The 21174-nt window shown below is 46.3% G+C and overlaps 1 long non-coding RNA gene across 1 annotated transcript in view; it reads left to right on the plus strand.

Moving 5' to 3' along the window:
- LOC145720462 (uncharacterized) overlaps window positions 1-20968 on the plus strand; it is a 62094-nt gene extending 41126 nt beyond the window's left edge. Inside the window, exons 2-3 of the long non-coding RNA XR_014143386.1 lie at window positions 18438-18500; window positions 20613-20968. This is a non-coding gene — a long non-coding RNA (uncharacterized LOC145720462). The remainder of the gene's footprint in view (window positions 1-18437; window positions 18501-20612) is intronic.
- Window positions 20969-21174: the final 206 nt, after the last annotated feature.

Below are 21174 nucleotides of genomic sequence, written 5' to 3' on the forward strand. Positions count from 1 at the left end.
ATTTTCCTCTTTGGAATAATTAATTTTCTTTTTAATTCAACAACTATTTATTGAGCACTCCTTACCTGCTAGACCCTGTTCTTAAAAATAGCTTTACGGAAGTATAATGGGCACACCACGGACCACATGTATTCAAGGCGTACAACCTGGCAAATTTCAATGTACATATATACCTGTGAAACCCTCACCACAATCAAGTTATGAACATGTCCATAATTCCCCGAAGTTTCTTTGTGGCCCTTTGGAATCCTTTCTTGCTCCTTTCCCCCATGAGATCACTGATCTGCTTTATGTCTCCATGGGTTGGTTTGAATTTCCTAGAATTTTCTACAAATGGAAAAATAGGTTTTAGATCACCTTGTCTGTATTCTTTCACTCGGCATACTTATTTTGGGATTCATCCATGTCCTAGTGCATATCAGCAGTTCATTCCTCATAACTGCGGCATAGTGGGCCATTATATGGACATACCACAGTTTATTCATTCTCCTACTGAAGGGTTGTTTCAAGCGTTTGGCTGTTACGAATAAAGCTGCTATGAAAATCCATGTACAGTTCTTTGTGTGAACATATGCTTTTATTTCTCTAGGGTAAATACCCAAGGGTGGGTCATACAGTAGGTGTATATTTAATTTTTTAAGAAATTGCCAAACTGCTTTCCAAAATGCTTGTCCTATTTTAAAATCCTACGGGCAGTTTAGGGAAGTTCCAGTTCCTGCACATCCTCACCAACACTTCATATGGTCAATCTCTTAAATGTTAGCTATTCTAATAGTTGTTTAGCATGTTAAAAAAATACACTGGGGCATATTGCAAACTTTAAGAGTTTATCTGAGCGAACATTGACTTGAGGTGGGCAGCACCAAGCTGGAAGTGGTTAGGAGTGCTCCATGGGCAGGAGCTCAGGGAGAGATTTTATAGAGAAAATGCGGAAGCAAAGTAGGGAAATTATCGATTGGCTATAGCTGAAAGGCTAGTTGGCTGTTGGTGACTGGCTGTCCTTGGGGTTTTGATTTTGTAACCTGGAGGCATTTACACGCCTCCTGTAAGTTTGATTTGCTTACATAGGCACCAGGGTGTTAGAGCTACCTCAGTCCAATGGCCTCCTTGTTTAATTAGCTTCACAAGTGGTATGTGCTTGTGGTTTTAATTTGCACTCCCCTAGTGAGTAATGATGCTGACCTTCTTTTTCATGTGCTTATTTGTCGTCCATGTCTCTTCTCTAGGGGAAGTGTCCGTTGTTCAAATCTTTTGGCTGTTTTATTTATTTTTTGTTTATTTTCTTATTATTGAATTTTGAGAGTTCTCTGCATAAATCTATATTGAAGTCCTTTTTATCAGATATATGGCTCATAAATATTTAGTGTGTGGCTGAACTTTTCATTTGTTTTTGAAGAGCAGATGTTTTTAATTTTGACAAAGACCAGTTTATCAATTTGTTCTTTTATCAACTGTACTTTTGGTATTGTATTTATGAAATCATAAAACTTTTCCTTTATATTTTCTTTATAGATGATTTTATAGTTTTACATTTTACATTTAGGTCTCTGATTTGTTTTGAGTTAATTTATTATTTTTATTATTTTTTAAAGATTTTATTTATTTGAGAAGGAGAGAGAAAAAGAGAGAGAGAGCAAGCAGGAGTTGGGGGAGGGGCAGAGGGAGAGGGAAAGAGAATCCACAAGCAGACTCCCCACTGAGCAGGGAGCCTGATGCAGGGCTCTATCCCAGGACCCCAAGATCATGACCTGAGCCGAAACAGACATGTAACTGACGGAGCCACCCAGGCACCCAAGTTAATTTTTTTAAATTTATGCTGCAAGGTACTATTTCTGGCTCTCTTCATTCCTTTGTGAGATTCATTTTCCATCTGGTTTCATTTTCCTTCTGCCTGATGGATTTTCGTTAACATTTCTTCTTGTGTGAGTCTGCTGGTGATGGATTATTCCAGTTTTTTATGCCTGAGAACATCTTTATTTCACCTTTTTAAAAGAAAGATATTCACTAGGTATAGAATTCCAGTTTCTTCTTTCACTCCTTTAAAGATGTGGTCCTACTGCACTTCTCACATGAACTGTTTGGGATGAGACATCTACTCAGATATTGATTCCTTTGTAATCTATCTTTTTGCTCTGACTGCTTTTAAGAGCATCTCTTTATCACTGGTTTTGAGCAATTTAATTACATGGTGTGATTTTCTTCATATTTCTCTTGCCTGGCATTTGTTCATTTGTTGATATATAGTATTCATTAAATTGGGAGAAATTTTTGTCAGTATTTCTTAAATATTTTTTCTGTCCTCTCTGTCCCACAATTCAGTGACTCCAATTATACATATATTAGGCTGCTCAAAGTAGTCCCCTAGCTCCCTGATGCTCTGCCCCTCCCCCCCACCTAAAATTATCTTTTCTCTCTCTGTGTCCTTTTGGATAGTTCCTACTGCTATGCCTTCAAATTTACTAATCTTTCCTTCTGCAATGCTTGATTTCCCCATTCATTCTAACTAGTGTATTTTTCATCTCAGACATTTTAGTTTTCATCTTTAGAAGTTTGATTTGGGTCTTTTTAAAGATATCTTGCATATTTTTGCTGAACTTTTTGGGTATGTAGGATACAGCTCTTATAACTGTTTCAATTTCCTTGGCTGTGAATTCTACCATGTGTCAGTTCCAGGTTGGTTTTCACAGAATGGTTGATCTTCTCATTATGGGTACTATTTTCCTGCTTTTTTGAGTGTGTGGTGATTTTGGATTGGATACCAACTTAGTTGAATATAGAAGTCACTCCCAATCATTTCTTAACTGGCATCTTTGAACCAGCAGATCACATATTGGCATCTAGTTGCCAGAATGTTGAATACAGTCTGCGTATTTGTTTTGTTTGTGCACAGTGCTTTAAAAATGCTCTCACATGTTTCTCACACTTAAAAATCAAGAGATTTCATGAAAACCATGAATTCCTTTAAAAATTAAAAAAAAAATTAGGACATGTTGCTGCATGGCTTCCATTCCCTCTGGAAACAAAGAGCCGGAGAGTGGCCCCTCTTTAGATGATGGGACATTTTTACAGCTCCTCATGCTTACACACCACAGCTGAAGACATTTTTGTTGAGTACCTGTTGTCAAAGATCAGTTTTCCAGAAGCAGACCTGAACTGAGTATTAGTGTATACATGATTTGTTAACAAAGGACTTCTGGGAGAAGCTTGAGAGGGAGTGGGATGTGCAGGACAGAGGAGGGGAGGGAGTCAAGCAACCTATTTCAGGCAAAGATGTATGGAGGAGACTTTAGCTTAATCCCACCAAGGGATGAGGGAGTGAGAGTTACATCCTGACTAGAGGAAGGGGACCCAAACTTTCATACTTCCTCACCAGATGATGGTCAGATGGTGTCCCCCATACCTGGCAAGGTGGGCAAAATGGGGAGGGCAATAAGGTTGGCATCAGCATTTCTGGTTCCATGTCCTTCCAGCGGTGCTGAAGAGTCTGTGTAGGGGCCACCCGGGAGTCTCCAGGGGTCCTGAATGGGATGGGGATCAGAGAGGGTGCTGGGCCCATGGCATCAAAACCATGAAAGAGTCTGCAACTCCTTTCTCCTGATCCTGAAGCTTCTTCATCTCCAAGACTTCACTGATGGGAAGATCAATTGGGACCCTCATGGGAGGTTCATTTCATAAACAAGGAATCTTGAGTGCAAGCGGGGGAGGGGACTGACCCAAGGACTGCTGTCTCCTTTTGTTGGAAAGCCTTGCTGATGTTGCCTTACGCATCTGTGCTTGGGGGAGAGATCTAGATTTAGCATTATTGTCGTCTTCTGATGTCCCTGGGGAGGGGAAACTAGTAGTCCCTCATTCATTCATTCATTCATTCACTGACCCATAAACATTTATGGAGCCAAGCAAAATGTTGTGAAGAACTGTTTGAATGAGGGTACTTTTAGCCCTTTATAAAACAGAGTCTTCCCCCTCTTCCCCAACCCGCATCTCCCAGGTCTCAGGAGGAAATCAGGTGGTCTGCTGTAATCGCTCCAAATCCTTCAAATCTCTCTTTGAGCTGTGCCTAGGGAGGAGCAGTTTTGTGCTTTAAGTTATGGACCCGGGAGCCCTGTGTTCAGGCACCTGTGGCCCTGCTTCTGTCTTGCTGGGTCCCTCTGTGTCTTCTCCCTGTCTCTGGATCTTCACTTCCCCCCATGTGAGTGAAAGCCAGCGAAGCAGGAATCAAGGGGCTAGGCATGGCTATCTCAGGCACCTAGGAGGGGGTGAACAGATGGAAATAGGGAATAAGATAGCCCCTTTGCTAGGCCACCCTGACCTCTCCAAAGCCTTGGAACTAAGTATAAAGAACAACTCCCCCCTGGGGACCCAGAGCTCAGAAGGAATGGGCTGGATGAGGACCAGGGGGAGAGACTGGGGGTGGGGGGCAGGCCGGTGGGGGGCTGATTCTCAGGCCACTGTCCAGCTTTAAGTGTGCCGCTGTGAGTTAAGGACAGGCTGGGAGGCCAAGAGAGAGGACAGGAAAGGAGAAGAGAGAGGGAGGAATTGAGAAAGGGGGTGGGGGAGAGACACAGAAAAGGGTCCCTCACTTCCCCGTAGCCTGCCCGGAGCAGGGGACTGGATTGAATGAGTAGAAGGCTGTGTACTGTGACTTTCTCAGGAGAAAGAACAAGAGAGAGAAAGAGAAAAGGGAAAGAGACAGAGAAAGAGAAAGAGAAAGCGGGAGTCCCAGAGGGGGTGGGGGAGGAGGCAGCCGTGGGGGTGTCCTGGTTTGGAAATTCTAGGGGTGTTGCAGATGGAGAGTGTGGTGAAACCGCCTCAGGGTCCCAAGAAGCTTCCAGTGGACCCGTGCCAGGCCATAATAACAGCCTCTCAGTGGCTCCAAGCCGCTTTGGCCTCTCAGCTCCCGGGAACACTCAATTCACACAGGCGAAAATGCAGCCTTCTTGAGCTCGCCTGCCTAGTAGCTACCGTGGTGTTTGCACCGTGCCCGCAAGCATCACGGGCAATTAAGAAAGCCGTCCGTTGCAATCATGGGCTGCCATTTAAGGGCTGGAGCCTGGAGCCCTCTGATGAGACACAAATGAGCAGGGGAGGAGTGTTGTTTCCCGGGAGAGGGACCCCTGCCATTAGCTGGCGGATCCCCAAGGGAGGTGAGCAAAGGCTGCTGCGGGCTCACGGGAAGGTAGGAGGAGATGGGGCGGGCAAGGGGCCTCGCGTGTGCAAAGGACACGTGCACACACAGGCACACCTCTCAGGGGCCGGCGTGTACGGGCATGTATAGGCACACAAACCCACCTCGAACACAGTCCCGGAGACATGTTGGGGTGAAGTATGTGCGGAGCGCACTCGCACTTGCACGTGCGCACACACACACGCACAACTTCATGCACGTACCGACCACCAAGGGCACAAAAACATGGACTCCCACCAGACATCTGCACTGAGTCTCAGCGTCACGGGGATTCTTATTTACATAAACCCACGCTCATTGACAGGCGCTCTCACCAGCACAAATGTATGTCCGTATGCACATGGATAAAAGAGTGGGTAAACTGAGGCACACATACACTCACATATTCTAACCTTTCAATCTAAAATCCATAAGTAAGGCAGCTCCAAGACCTTTAAAATATGCATACTCTAGACTTCAAACTGTTTTCATGGCCATGAGGAAGAATGGATGTGGGGACTGGGGCATTTGTCTGAGGGAAGAGAGAAGAGAGTTGGAAGAGAGCCGCCCTTTCTTTGTTCTGCTTTGAGCCACGGTCAGTGTCCTGTAGGTGGTTGAAAAATAATTGCTGGTGGCCGCCATCTTTCCAGGAGCCGGCCACCAGCCACTTGACCCTGTTGTCATCGATGCCACGCTGATGAGTTTTAGGATCTCAGGGAAGGAGATTTCAAAATAGGCTTTTTTTAAACTTGAAGTGTAATTAATACACGATGTTCTGTTAAGTTCAGGTGTCCAACATAGTGGGTCAACAATTCTAGACATCACTGCACGCTCACTGCTGTAAGCGTAGTCACCGCACAAGGTTATTATGATAGTATTGACTCTGTTCCCTGTGCGGTACCTCTCTCCATCTCTGGTACTTATTCATTCCATCTGCCATGAAAGCAGGGCTCACCTGCCTCACTTCCCCGAAGTGTCTCCTCGCCCGAAGCCTGCCCGGAGCAGGGGACTGGATTGAATGAGTAGAGGGCTGTGTACTGTGACTTTCTCATTTTTGAAATAGAGTTTAGGGGTGTTTTCATCCTTTTCTGAGGTTTGGGGTTTCTCTCTCTCTCTTTCTCTGCCTCCCTCACCCCTATTTCCCACACTGTTATTAGGGAAAGAAAATTGGAGACCATGTCCATTTTGAGAACGTCTCCCAGAATAATTGTGCCGTGACACATGGGGAGCGCAAACGGAAAACAGGAAGCCAAGCTGCAAGGGCTCGTTTGGAACTGGCAAACTTTGCCGCGAAGTTTTCAGCCAGAGAATACACAGATGGCCGCCGTTTCCCACAACGCCACTTCCCTCTGTGTCTGGTTAAGAATGGGGGCTGCCATTGGCCGGATCCATCTCCTGTGGTGAGGACGGTGACCTTCCCCATTAGACCCCAAGACCAAGTTCAGTGCATTTGTTGTTGGCTCCACGTGGCAAATTCTGGAAGCCAGCAGCCTCTGACCACCCTCCCACTGTTGTGGCCCATGGAGCCAGGGCTCCACTGGAAACCTACCAAGGACATTGGTTTGGAGCGTGTTTGGCAGTTTAGATTTGGGTCAGAAGTGGCTTCAAGAAGCCTAATTGACTTAAGTATTTTCATTGAACTTTTAGCACCTTCCTCACCTCAATCTTTCAATTTCTTTTAACTAATAATAGAATATACCAGAAAGACCAGAATATTTGAGCACTGGGGTTTTTGGGGTTCCTGAGTGGACATGACGCTGCTGGCGGATGCAGACACAGACAGCAAAGGAGCTTTTGCTGCAGCTCGTGGGGCCGGTGCTGGGTGGGAATGATGCCTGGGCTGTGTTTTTCCTCTAAGGCAGGGGCTGGAGTGTGGGACCTCCCCCCAGAACCATTTTGGTGTGTAGAGTCAATGGTAATCAGCTATTTCAGTCTTTCAAGGGGTGTTCTTCCCCCACCCTGCCCCGACAAGGAATCAGAATTATTTGGTATAGCTCCAGAGGGTTATTATGGGGGTGCATCAGTTTACATTTTCCGCATAGCAAAACATCCCAAATCTTAGTGACTTAGAACAACAACCATTTCTTCAGCTCATAATTCTGAGGGCATGCAATTTGGGCTGGGCTCAGCAGGGCAGTTCTGCTGATCGGGGCCAGCTGGGCGGACCTCAGCCGGGGCTCACTGGTGCATCTGCGGTCGGCTGGCAGGCCGGCTGTGGCCTGGCTGGTCTCGGGTTGTTCAAGCTGGCATGGCTCAGCTCTCGTGTGTGTGTTTGTTCGTCCTCCCCCAAGCTACCCTGACCTTGTTCTCATGGCAGTGACACGGTTTCAAGAGAGTGGAAAGATGCAAGACCCTTGAAGCCTGGACTCCAAAATGGCATGATACCACCTCTGCTACATTCTGTCGGTCAAAGCAAGTTATAGGATCTGTCCTGCAAAGTCACATGCAAACAATGTGGGAATAAGGAGGAGTGGGGAATGGTGGTCATTTTTCCAGTCTACCATGGGGCGGGTGGGGGCGGGAGCAGATTTTTTGACTTGATATTCAAAAACACTTTCTAATGAGTTGAAGCTGCTTAGAAGTGGGGTGGACTGACTAGCCTGCCATGGGCCCACCCTGGACAAAGCCCTGGTGATCAGAATGGGACCCCACGTGGCCTCCAAAAGCCCTTCCAATTCCAAGTATTTATTTACTAGGAACTTACTTTTAACAACCCAGAATCGGAGATTTTCATAATCTGAGAATCAGAAGGACTGAACTAATTTCCCAAATCCCTGAAAGCCCCGATACACCTGTTGGGCCCTGTTTGCTTGGAGGCAGGGAGCAGAAGAGAAAAGATAAAGCCTGCCCCCAAAGACAAAAGTTGCTGGGCTCTGAATTTATGTTATGGTCTCTAAAAAAAAGATGTGTGTTGGACAGGATGAAAGAAACAGCACATGCATATTTTTCAAAGAAATGCACACGTGCAGAGAGTGGAAAATAAGAAAGGCCAACAACCCAACCCGACATCAGTTCTAAAGGAGTAGATGTAAACTTGAGCCCCAGAACTGGAGCCAGGACAGGAAGTGGGCTTGGCCTGCACGAGGGCATATGCTGCCTGGGCTCCCTGTCTTCTTAATTCCCTTCAGCCTCTAGCCCCTCCTGACCCTGGGAACAATGCAGCTCTGTCCTGAAGGGTTTCCAGCCCGAACAGCCGAGACTGTGCCTTTTGTGATGGTCTGGAGAGGAAGAATGGGGAAGCTGGTTTGGGCGTCTGCGGGTGTGAATCACTCACGTCACATGGCTGGGCCAGCTGCAGCGGCTCCCCGGGTCTGCACGGGGGCACACAGGAGCGTGGCCCGAGCCCACGCCTGGAGGCTGGTCAGCCAGCTGCAGAGGGCCGGGCTCCGAACTACACCAGCAGAGAAAGGACAGTGAATGGGGTGGCGGTGGGGGAAGGTCTGGCCCAGCCAGGACCATTGAGGACGCTCTCACGGGGCTACGGGGCAGGCTCTGGGCCTCAGATATCTCCCTCTAAATCGCAGAGCAGTTGTGGGTTTTGTGCCGGAGGTTCTTTGAGTCACAGAATTTCTGGCTCATTCTTGAAACCTGCAGAGCCCTGGCTTGTCCCTTTATTTAGGCAGGTCCCGATTCCCTCAGCTCAGGGGGTTTTCCCCAAGGACTGGAATATGTCCAGAATATGGAAAAAACACCCTATTCTGGGGCAAAGAGGTACAGTGAGCAGGGCAGGAGCCGAAGCTGCTTCTCCGTTTCTAGAACCGTCTAAATCCTGACTTCAGAGAGAGAAATGCTAAGGCTGCCTGCAGGCTCTTCAGAAGGCAGGTTGGAGAGTGGTGAAGGACAGGAGGAAGATTCGGGCTAGGCAGAACAGATTTGCTGAGGGTGAGGGCGGTCCTCTGACCCTGTTTCAACTTGCGGAGGGCTTTCTCGGCTCTCAGGCAGGGGAATGGATGCGATGACCCTGGGCATTCTGACTTCAGCCAACCTGGCCCCGCCGAGGTGCCTTCTCCCCGCTGACCTGAAGAGGGCAGTGTGGTACTGCGGGCAGGACTCTGCTGCCTCATCACATTTTCTTTCCGCTCCACTGGCCTCCTAATCTTTTCAAACCAAAGCTGCTTAGACACACACAACCTGAGCCCCGCTCGAATGACATGGATTGAGCCTTGTGCTCTGGGACCCCTTTTGCTGAGAGAGCCCCTCGCCATGGATCTGCTCAGAGAGCATGCTTCACCCTTCTCTCTGCCTGTTTCCTCGTCCCTAACCCTGACCCAAATCCTAAAGGTGGCTGTGTAGACAGGCAGAATTCGCTTGTGCACATACAGACCCTTATGGTTTTCAAGACACATTTCTCATCTACTCCTCACAGCAGCTCCAAGAGGTGTAGGGATCTCCATTTTATAAAAGAGAACTGAGCGCCAAAGAGAGGTGGATCGACGGGTCAAGGTGGCTTACCTGGTAAGAGGCAGAGACAAGTGGGGGACATGGGTCTTCTAACCCCTGGTCCAGTGCTCATTCTACCCCTCTATGGTGCCCCTGAAATTCAACCCTCCACCCCCCACCTCCCAACAGGCTGTCCCCTTCTTTGTGCGGGTATTTGTCTCCCAAGTGAGAGGTGTGAAGGTGCCTTTGTTCCTCTCCTAAAGTCTTGTGTGACTCTGGTCAACTCGACCATCTTAGCAAAGTCACTTCCCATCTCTGGGCTTTGCCTTCTCCACCAGGAAAATGAGGGTGTTGGATCAGATCATCACTACAATGGCTTGGAAACTCAGTCTTTCGAGGGCCTAGAGATGAGGGAGCTGAGCCTGTGAGAAGTCAGAGACTTGTTGAAGGCTCCACAGCTTGTTAGTGATTAGCCTGGGATCAGAACCCTGTTCTCCTGACTCTTGATCGTGGTGTCCTGTTGACCCCAACATGGGAAGAGAGTGCTGGCTTGGCCAGTGGGACCAGGAGTGCTGGCTTTCCATCCATAGTGTCTTGGCTTCTGGGAGTCCCGTGAAAATCTGTGCCCAGAGATTCCGTTGTGCCCCTGCTGTGGATAGCCCAGGGGACACAGGCATAGGATCTCAGTCCTGATGCAGGTTTGTGCGGGAGGTTTTGTGGAATTCATCCTGCCCTTCAGGCCTGGTGTGGGGAGGTCTGGGCTTTCTCACCAAAACCACAGCCATGAACCGTATCAGGGCTGGGACTCAAGCAGGAGTGCTGAGCTGGTGCTTCAAACCACGGCTGAGCCCCAAGACATTGCTGCAGCCCAGCTGTCCCAGAGCAACTGAAGACAGGGCACATCATGGGAGGGGTTCCTCAGGGGAGGGCTCAGGGGCATTTACTTGGGACTTCATACCACATAGGCTTAGATTCCTGAGAAATGGTTCCACCTGGTCTGTGCGGCATAAGGGAAATCTTTTCTGGAGGCAGGAGCCTAGACATAATTATTTTTAGAGATTTTTTTTTTTTCTACCTATATCTTTTCTTCCTCTGCCTACTTTGCTTTTCCGCTTAAAAACTGCTATGGTCAAATGCTTATAATGTAAGAGCTCATCTATTTGCCTTGACAATAGGTTACCTTCTTCGCTTATCCCTGCTACTCCCTTCCTCAGGCCTCAATCTTCCTCTTAGGTCTATTTTTCTAACCCCACTGAACAACTGTGTGACCTGGGGGAGGTCCCTTGTGTGGCAGACTGTTGTTAGAACGTAGGTTGTACTTTCAATGGATCTGAGTTTGAATGTCAGCAGGCAGGCTCCATCCAGCCATGTGAACCTGGGCAAATCAGTCCATCTTTCTGAACCCTGGCTCATCCCCGCGTAAAACAAGGATAAGGATATATAACTCATCTAGTCATTGTGGAGATCTAAGGAGGACCTATGAGTTCTTACACCTAGAAGCTCTCAGCATCTGCTGGAATGAGGCAGTTTGGTGAGTGAGGAAGAGAGAATCTACCGAATGCAGGGAAAGCAAGTTTTCTGAGGTTGATTTTAGTCCTAAGGTAATTGCGTTCCTGCAATGTGATGTGTGAATGTGTGGCTTAGCAGATGTGCTTTGGGGCATTTGGGGTCAACGCCTGCCCTGGAATGCAAGCCTGAGTGCATGGTAATGATGGCCATTGGTGTGGGTATGTGGGACAAAAGAAGGTTCCCCAGAGTCAGAGATTTAGTGTGATTCAAGCACCTTAGGAAATAAGACACTGGAGGACTCTGCTATGTGGGATGGCCTGAGAGAGGACTGGAAGGCTGGAGAATGGAGTTGTATGGCATTTGTCTTTGGGGCAATCCAAGGGGGAGCTTTAGGGTCCTTTAAAATAGATTGAAGAAAGTGGGAGAGGCGGAGATGGAGTGCTTTGAAACTCCATCAGTAGAAGGTCTAATTTAGGTCAAAGAAGTTTTGGCTAGTGGCAGAGAATCCAGCAAAGTATGGGGGTTGGTAACAGGGGAGGGATGACAGAATTCTACCAGCTTTTGCTTATGAGAGCTCCCCCACCTCGGAGAACATCTTTAAGTGGCTTATTTGTTTAATTTTTTCATTGCTTTGATGTTCCCGACGGCAACCCTCAAACCAGCCTACCAGACTCAACTCTGTCTTGACAAACACTTAGCACCAGATGGTCTCCCTGTTGCGCCCCCTCTGAACCCTGGTGCCCAGGCAGATGGGCACTTGGAAGCACTGGAGAAGCTTCTCTGATGTGAGTCACACGGTGATCGTTGGAGGGAGCCCCATGGTTGTGACAGGATTGGGGGTAAGTTTCTGGCAAAGCTCAGGGACCAGCTTTCATACCCTCAGCAACATCTGGTGGCCATGATCTTCTCATAGTCTCCTGGAGGAAAGCTGCAATGGAGAGAAGGAAGCCAAATGATTGGTGTCTTGCATTCACATCCTGTGTCCCTGCATGATCCCCATGATTTCTAAGCAACTCAGTCTAAGCCACATGGGCCTGGTAGGAGCTTTTCCAGGGAGAAACAGATTGGTGTCTTTCATTAGATGTAGCTTGTCTAAAAGGGGTTGATTTCTTAACATCTCTCAGTCCTGGAAGCACTGGAGTCTACTCCTCTATGAAGAGAGATACCTTGTTCTTGTGCCCAGAACTTGAAAGGGACTTTAGGTATTGTCACCCCACTACTGTTTTCTTTCTTATCTGGTGCAACAACAAGAGGTTTGGCTACCTTTGGGCTCTTGTCTGAGGCTCCCCTCAAACTGAACTGGAAGTGGGGAGCATTCCTGCAAGCCCCGCCAGGCCATGGGAGTGGAAAGGGCCTGACTTTGTCGCCATGACTTGTGATTCAACTTGTCCCCTCCATCCCCACGGAGAGTGGGAAAAACCATGACATCTACCTCAAATTGAGAGAATTAAAGAGATGATGCATGTGGAACATAAAAGAAAGGAAGTCATAAGCACAGAGAAGCACTTGGAAAATGTCATCATTTCTCTCACTTGGGTCCCAATCAGTCTTTGGTATTTTGGGGTTGGGAATTCTAGTGGTGTTTTTGACAGGGTTGCTAATGAACAGAACAGCTTGGGGGCCCATAGTGGATGAGGACCCAGCCCAGTTCCATCCCTCTGAGAATCCCCCACTTTTTTTCTCGGGCAGACCAAGCAAATGCAACTCTGCTCCAATGTGCACTATCAGCAAGTTGGATACACACATCATTTGAATCAGAAACATCAACTTAAAAATGGCTGTGATGAAACTAAATGGTGGCACAGGGTCTCCTACCATTTTGAATGGCACCAAGAGAGTTCTCTGTCCCAGGTGCCAACTGGCAAAGGCCCAGGAAATTGTCTGAACCAAGTCACCTTCCACTGCCTCCTTTCTGGGGAGATTTTTGGTCTTTCCATGTTATATCCAGTTCTTGCTCATTTACCTAAATGGACTTTTCCTTGTCTCCTTCCTACTCTCTTTTTTTTATATTAACAGACAATGATGGAGGTTGATCTTATCTCACAAATGCAACCAAAAGAAAAGAAAAAATGCTCATGATATGCTCATCAAAGCAAATGAAAGCAATTATCAAGTGAACTTGGACATGGCTAAGAAATAAAGAAAAGAATGACAATACTCATAATAGTGACAGTGTGTATGTGGGGTGAGCACTCATGACTTGATGGCAATATAATTGGGTCCAACCATGCTGGAAGACAATTTGGCATATGCATCAAAAATTAACAAAATATTACATGGTAATGTAACATCTAGGAATATGTTCTAAATAAATGACCAGGCAAATTCACATAGCTGTATATACAAGATGGGGGCTTATTATAATGTTTATAATACAAAAAATTGGAAAGACTGTAAATATTCAATAATAAGGATTTGTTGAGTAGATTATGGAATATGAGGATATGATACAGAACCATTTAAAATGGTGACCTGGGGCACCTGGGTGGCTCAGTCTGTTAAGTGTCAGGTCATGATGCCAGGGTTCTGGGATCGAGGCTCACATCGAGATCCCTGCTCAGTAGGGAGTCTGTTTCTCCCTCTGCCTCTCCCTCTGCCTCTCACCCCAGCTTGTGCTCTCTCTCTCACTCACTTTCTCTCTCTCTCAAATAAATAAATTAAAAAAAAAATAAAATGGTGACCTGGATTAGAGGTTACATATTGATAAAATTGAGAGGATAAAGAATTACAAAATATGTGTGATTCCATTTTTATAAAAACAAAACCTTAATAAGTGCATAGAAAAAAATCTGGAATTTACATACATCATATGGGAGGGGAAAGAAATGAAGAGGAATTTTAAAAAAGTTTTTCTAGTTGACTGAATTTTGATTTTTTTGCTCCAACAAACAGAAACTGCTTCTTTAATAAAGAAATCACAATAATTTAAATGGAATCGAGACAATGAACACAGGCATAAACAGTGGCCAGCTGACATTTCCATCAGAATCTCAAAGTCCCTATCTTTCCTTCTCTTTAGACTAGATTAGCTTCCCAGGATTCTAGAGATGCAAAACACAAACAATCAGTTCTTTTTTTTTAATTTATTTTTTTTATTTTTAAAGATTTTATTTATTTATTTGAGAGAGAGAGTGAGAGAGAGAGAGAGAGCACAAGAGGGGGGAGCGGGAGAGGGAGAAGCAGACTCCCTGCCGAGCAGGGAGCCCGATGTGGGACTCGATCCAGGGACTCCAGGATCATGACCTGAGCCGAAGGCAGTTGCTTAACCAACTGAGCCACCCAGGCACCCCAAACAATCAGTTCTTAAGCAATTTTACCAACTAATCTTGTGCTAAAGTACTAATTCGCCCAGGATGTTATTTTCTCCTATTTTTCGTTGACCGCATTCTTACTTCATTTGGACTGAAGGAAAGCTGAAGAGGGATTCATAGTCCTGTTTTCGTTTTTGCACAACCGTCCTTTCCAGCTGCAGTTTTGGAGAGGAAACACGCATTGAAACCCCACCAGGGAGGCAGCTGTATAGGTCCCAATCAGTCTGGCTGGAAGGAACTGCTCTTGGAAACTGACCGAAGGGCAGAAGCTCATTTCCCGTCCTCTGGCGCCTTCCCAACCCTGCCACCCGCCTCCTCTTCTCCTGGCTCTGTCTGAGCCCCCCTCCTGGAGGGCTTTTGGAACTGGGTTTGGGGCACCTGTAGCTTAATTCTGTCTCCCAAAAGGGGTTTAACTTGTCCATGAGAAATGAGTCAGCATGCAGAGCCTGGAGCTGTGAGATACTTCTGAGATCTGGAATTTTCTGGACAGTTGAGAAAGACATGTTTTTGGCAGGTGAAGTCTCAAGGCCTAGGATGGGGCATTTTTGGTTTCTGGCTTGGTTAGGCATGTTCTCTGGAGCATGCAGAGCTAGCATCCTGAAAACAGGAATTTGTACCCGTGTGGGGTTTCCAGGTTGGTGAGAACAGACCTTGCCCCCAAGCAGTCCTGGCCCCACACCATTGTGTAGTGACTGGACATAAGGATGGAGTGGAGAGATAGGGAAGACAGAGGGGGCTGATTTGGGAGAAGCAGGCCATTTTGCCGAGCTAGCCTGCATGGCTGGGATGGTATTTGGGGCCAGGATCCGGTCACAATTCTGTCTCCCACCCAGATTCCTGCAGCAGGAACAAAGTGACCTGGGTCTTGTCTCTCCAAACTGCCATGCAAGTGGTTTCTGTCAAGTTTTGTAATGTGAGAGCTTCCCTGGGGGCCGAGGCCTTCATGCTTAGCTGTAAACTGCTGAGACGCCGTTTCCAATCTTTTTAGCAATTGGATTGGCTTCCAGATTGACAGCCTTGGAAACCAGACCCCTCTGTTTGTCCCCAAAACAGGTATCACCTGCGAACTGCACATGGAGGCAGAACACGCTGTCCAAGGCCAGCTCCCAGCGTGGGCGTGGGAGGGTGAGGGAGAATTTGGAGAGCCCAGAGAAATGATGTCTAGAACCCCAAATTGATAATGATTATGAGAAGTCAGTCCCCTGCATTAACTCCCCCTTTAAGAAGATGTTTCTAAAGTTAAGTAGCTGAAAAGCGACATTTGAACAATTTCAGTTCAGCTCCTCTGTCACTCTGAGATTTCCCTCCAAGGCTGGAGTTGGTGAAAAGCAAAGAAACTGCTTATGTCCCTATTCAGGCCACAAGTAGTGGAGACAGGAGAGCTCATGCTCCAGAACCCACTCCTTCCCCTCTTTCCCAGTCATATATCGGAGGATCTGCTGAGAATCAGTGCTAGAATTTCAAAAGGATTGTTTTATCTAATCCTTACAGCAAGAAGAAAGGCAACGATAACAAGAGTAGCTATGGTTTACTAAGTGCCTACTATGTGCCAAGTGCTGTATATGTGTAATCTCGAATCCCCAAAAGTAATCTTGCAAGAGCAGTATGGTCACCCTCATTTTACAGGCTCAGAGTCTGAACATGGAGTCTAGGAGAAGTTGTCACTTGCCCAAATTTGCATGACTCAGAAATGCTGGGATCCACGTGGTGTGCTCTCCCTCTGAGTCAAGTGTTCTCTCCCCTGTGGTGCTCTGTGCAGACTCCCGCTCTCCTGTCCTCCCCTGGATCCAGGACAGGTCAGGACCGGAGAGGAGAGATGGCCACTGCTCACCCAGCTCTTGGCTCCTTCACTGCACAGTTCTTGTCTGGAGCCCATTGTCCTGGTTTACTACATGGCTGGGAGAGGGAAGGAATTAATTTGTCTCCCCAACCTAGGAGAGGTGGGGTGGTTGGGATGAGGGATGACATACACGGGAGGAAACTGGATGGAGACGGGAGGTTGGAAGTTAGTTGTGTTGGTCTCGAGAAGTGTTTACAGACATTTCTCAAGGTGAAGGGCATATTCCCTTCGTTATTACCATGTTCTTGGAGATGACAATGGCCTGGTCTAGGAAAATCTCTTTAAAAACGAAGTTCACAGGTATTATAAGTTTCTGATTTCTCTGGCAAAGACTGATTGACAGGGCCCAGTCAGATCCACCCACTACTTTGGTTGTAGAAGAAAAGCATTTCAGAACTGCTTGGCCACCCTTCTGCTCAACACCTGTGGTCCTGAGGTCCTCCCAAATAATTTGGGGGTAATTCTGCTCCTGTAGGTCCAATATGGCTGGGAGGAGTCAAAGAACCTCGGGAGACACAGAAATGTAAAGCCATTAAATACCAGAAAGATGTCCTGAGCCAGGAGCTCAGAGACAGTGATAGAAATTGGTTCCAAATCCAGAAACTGGGGGCCAGCTTTCCACAGCTTTCCATTGAGGTAGCTCCTCAGTGCTTGCTGATGGGTCACTTCTCCTGCGTCCCCTCGGTCACCACCCATCCAGCCCTTCCTGCATCCCCGTATTCTGCTCTGTGTCTAGTGCTACTTTCCAGCCCCAGGTTTCCCATTGCACTAACTTGAGATGACCTCAGTCCCCTCCAGCAGTCGTGATCGAGAGAGTAGATTCAGTGACAGTAAAAACAAGAATCATGTTCCCCAGAGGGTGACTCTACCACACTGTGCAAGGTGCTTTACCTACATTAACTAATCATCTGCAGAGTATGTCCATTTTACCAAGATTCAGAGAGGTAAGTGACTGGCTCAGGATTACACAGCTAATCACCGAGTCAGAATCCAGATTCAGGCCTGTCAGACTCCAGAACTCACAGCAAAGAGGACAGAGTAAAAGCAGTCTTTCTATTCATAAATACCAGCATCATTTCTCAGCCATTCCTATTCTCGGCATGCTCTACAGAATTCTCAGCACTGGGTGCTGTCAGCCACAGATGGGGAAGCTAAAGCATACAGAGGTGGAGTGAAATATCTACAGTCTCAAACAGGTCAGCAGATGAACCTGAAACAGAATGTGGGTGGCCCATTAATTTATTACCTCTTTTGCAAAAACTGCCAAGAGATCCAATTGATTGCATGAAAGATAACAGCTCAGGGAAACACATCAGTGAAACTGATAAAGATGTCAAACATCAAGATGCATGTTTGTCTGTGAGCCAAATGGTAAGAAATGTGGGTGGGTGGTGTCTCAGAAGGCTGGCGGGGGTGATGTTCATTTCACGGTCTCATAGAATGCAGAGTAGGGAGGGACCTGGAAGGTGAGTTCATCTAGCCCTCCGCTGCATCCCTGACAAGTGGTTACCGAGCTCCTGTCAGGATACCCACAGGGTCACGAAAACTCCCTTTTCCAGGAGCTGCAAATTCTGCTTCTTACACATCTTCTGGACACGTCTGACTTCCTGGATTTTGAATCAGTAGAAGTAGAATGTCAGTATTCTCAGCCTGAGATCCAATGAGTGCAAACAAAGTCCCCTAATAAGAGTCAGAGACAGAGGGGATGCCAAAGGGTCCAGCCACTTTGGAAAACAGTTTGGCCGTTTCTTAGGAGGTTAAATATACAGTTATTGTAGGGTCCAGTGATCCCACTCTTAGCTCTTTACCCAATGACAACATATGTCCACACTAAAAGCTGGATGCAAGTGCTTCATTCATAATCATCAAAAACTGGAAAAAACCCAAACATCAACAGTAGTCCATCAACTGGCGGATGATAAACAGTGGTGTACCCATACCTGGAGTACTACTAGTAGGAAAACAGGACCTATGGCTGAAATGTGCAACATCGTGGATCATGGATCAATTTCAATGTCTTATCTACAGAAACCAGACTCAAAGGCTGCATAAGGTAATGATTTCTCTTCTATGACATTCTGGAAGAGGCAACAAATAGTATATTTGTGTGGGTCCACTTAAACGAGGATTTTTTTCAGTAAATACAGTACAGTAGTGTCAATATATTTTCTTCTTTCTTACAATTTTCTTTTTCTTTTTTAAAAAAGATTTTATTTTATTATTTATTTGACAGGAAGAGAACAAGAGAGCACAAGCAGAGGGAGCAGCAGAGGAAAAAGGAGAAGCAGACTCCCCGGTGAGCAGGGAGCCTGATGTGGGGCTCCATCCTAGGACCCTGAGATCATGACCTGAGCCAAAATCAAGAGTTGGTTGCTTAACTGACTGAGCCCCCTAGGCGCCCCTCTAATGATTTTCTTAATACCATTTTCTTTTTTTAAATTACTTTATTGTAAGAATGCAGTATGTAATACATACAACATACAAAATATGTGTTAATCAACAGTTTATGTTATTGGTAAGGCTCCCAGTCAACAGTAGGCTACTAGTAACAAAGTTTTGGGCAAAGTTATACATGGATTTTTGACTGTGTGGGGGGTCAGTGGCCTTAACCCCCTCATTGGTCAAGGGTCAGTTGTATGTATTAAGAACAAAACAAAACAAAACAAAAGAACAAAACAGGTTGGTGGTTGCTAGAGGCTGGGATATGACTATAAAAAGGTATTGACTACAAGTAGGCGTGAGGGCACATTTTGGAGGTGATGCAAATGTTCTGTCTTGATTGTGGGAGCGATTTTACCATGCATGTACTTGTGAAAATGTATTAAATTGTACACTTAAAAGGGTAAATTTTACTGTAAGCAAAATATATATATATCTATATATCTCTGACCTTAGAAAAATATAAAAAAAGATGCAAAAAGCCCAGATGTCCATCAACAGATGAATGGATAAAGAAAATGTAGTATATAGATACAATGGAATATTACCCAGCCATCAAATAGAATGAAATCTTGCCATTTGCAATGATGTGGATGGAGGTAGAATGTATTATGCTAAGCGAAATAAGTCAATCAGAGAAAGACAAATACCATATAATTTCACTCATATATGGAATTTAAGAAACAAAACAGAAGAACATAGGGGAAGGGAAGGAAAAATAAAATAAGATGAAAACAGACAGGGAGGCAAACCATAAGAGACTCTTAACTCTGGGAACAAACTGAGGGTTGCTGGAGAGGAGGTGGGTGGGGGGATGGGGTAAGTGGGTGATGGACATTAAGGAGGGCACGTGATGTAATGAGCAGTGGGTGTTATATGCGCTGATGAAACACTAAATTCCACCCCTGAAATTAATAATACACTATATGTTAACGAAATTGAATTAAAAAAAAAAGAAGCAGTCACCAAATTCTATAGTTGGATGGTCTCCATCTGTGCAAAGTTTTGGTCTTCATGTAATGACAGTCATGGGAGGACCCCTCCTGCGTCTGGAAGTCTACAAGGGCTGCCTCACGTGGCGTCTGAATCCTTCCAACTGCCTCAGGGACCTGGGTCATTATTCTCTCTGGGCCAATAATTCTGATGTTCCTGCAGCTCTGTCCCAGCATCTGTCCCAGTTTCTGTCTCTGAAGCTGCCCTTGGTCTGTAGCCTGTGTCAAGGCCTTTCCAGACTTTTCCCCAGGGCACTGATTGCTTCCTTACTGTTCCAAGCTCCCTGAGAGTTTTTTCTCTGCCAAGACAGTAATGTTTTCCTTGTCTTGGTGGTCTACTTCTTTGCGGTTCCCTGTGAAAAATTGCTTGGGTCCTTAGATATCATGGCTCTTTTTATGCTTATAAAAGACCTTTCCTCTAGATGCACATGTCACCATGGTGCCTGGGACTGGGGACAATTCAAGCAGGGCTGCCGCCTTACTGTTCCTGGAGCCCCCACTCTCACCCTTGAAGTCCAGACCCCACAATGTCCAGCACGCTGATGTCTTTCTGCCCCCCACCCTGCAGATCCTGCTTTGCTTCTCCCCTTGAAATTTGGCTTCTCTTGTCATGTTCTACTCACACATCCCCAAATTGCCATGCCCATTTCTATGTCTGAACCCCCAGTCTGGCCATGGTTCAAGTTCAAGTTCTTTCCCCAGGACATCCTCTCACACAATGCAAGTCAGTGCTGTAAATAAATTGGGGGTTGGGGAATGTGGGGGAGTACCTAACTTCAGATGTTTGAAGCTCAATTCTAGTGTTGGTCTAAAGCCCTCTTTTCCATAATGAAGATGTGTTTGCATTCTAGCAGCTTCTGTCTATCGTCCCCATTCCTCTCTGTCACTGAGCTGGGTAAATCTAACGCCTCTTCTATGTGACAGGCCTTCAGCTATTTGAGGACAGTGATCACGTCTTTCTGAAATCTTCTCCCCAGGCTGCCTTAGCAAGAATGCCAGGTCTGCTGGGAAACTGCTTCTGGAATCCTGATTTGAGATGTGGCCCCTGCACATAAGAAGGACCTAGAAAAAAGAGGGAGAGATAACTGAGAGGTGAACAAGCAGAGACTCCCACACCAGGCTGCAGGGAGAATAGGGCCTGCCTCATGCTCTGGACTTGCCTTTCCTTCCATCACAGAAACGTCTGGAGAACAACCTGTCATTGCCATGCCATGGGTGTGCAAAATAACTCCTCCCTGTCTGGAAATCTGGAGTGAAATGATACTGCCTGTAAAAGTTCTCTGTAGAGTTATTGGCATGTTTTTGAATAAATTATTCCTATTTTTTGGCTCTAAAAGTGGATTTAGCATCCCTTGGGAGTATTGGCTCGGGCCGGAATATGTGTGGAAGCCCAGAGGGAGGAAAAGTCCTGATTTTAATGAAGAAACACCACAGACACATGGGAAAAGGACCCAAAAACAAAACCAGGGAAGCATAATGTACCCAGCCCTCCTCAAAGCACATGGGAGTTGGCACTGTGTGCATTTCTGGTGTTCAAGC

This window comes from Leptonychotes weddellii, chromosome 3 (assembly GCF_054177405.1).
Source record: "Leptonychotes weddellii isolate Sample4059 chromosome 3, ASM5417740v2, whole genome shotgun sequence".
Taxonomy (NCBI): domain Eukaryota; kingdom Metazoa; phylum Chordata; class Mammalia; order Carnivora; family Phocidae; genus Leptonychotes; species Leptonychotes weddellii.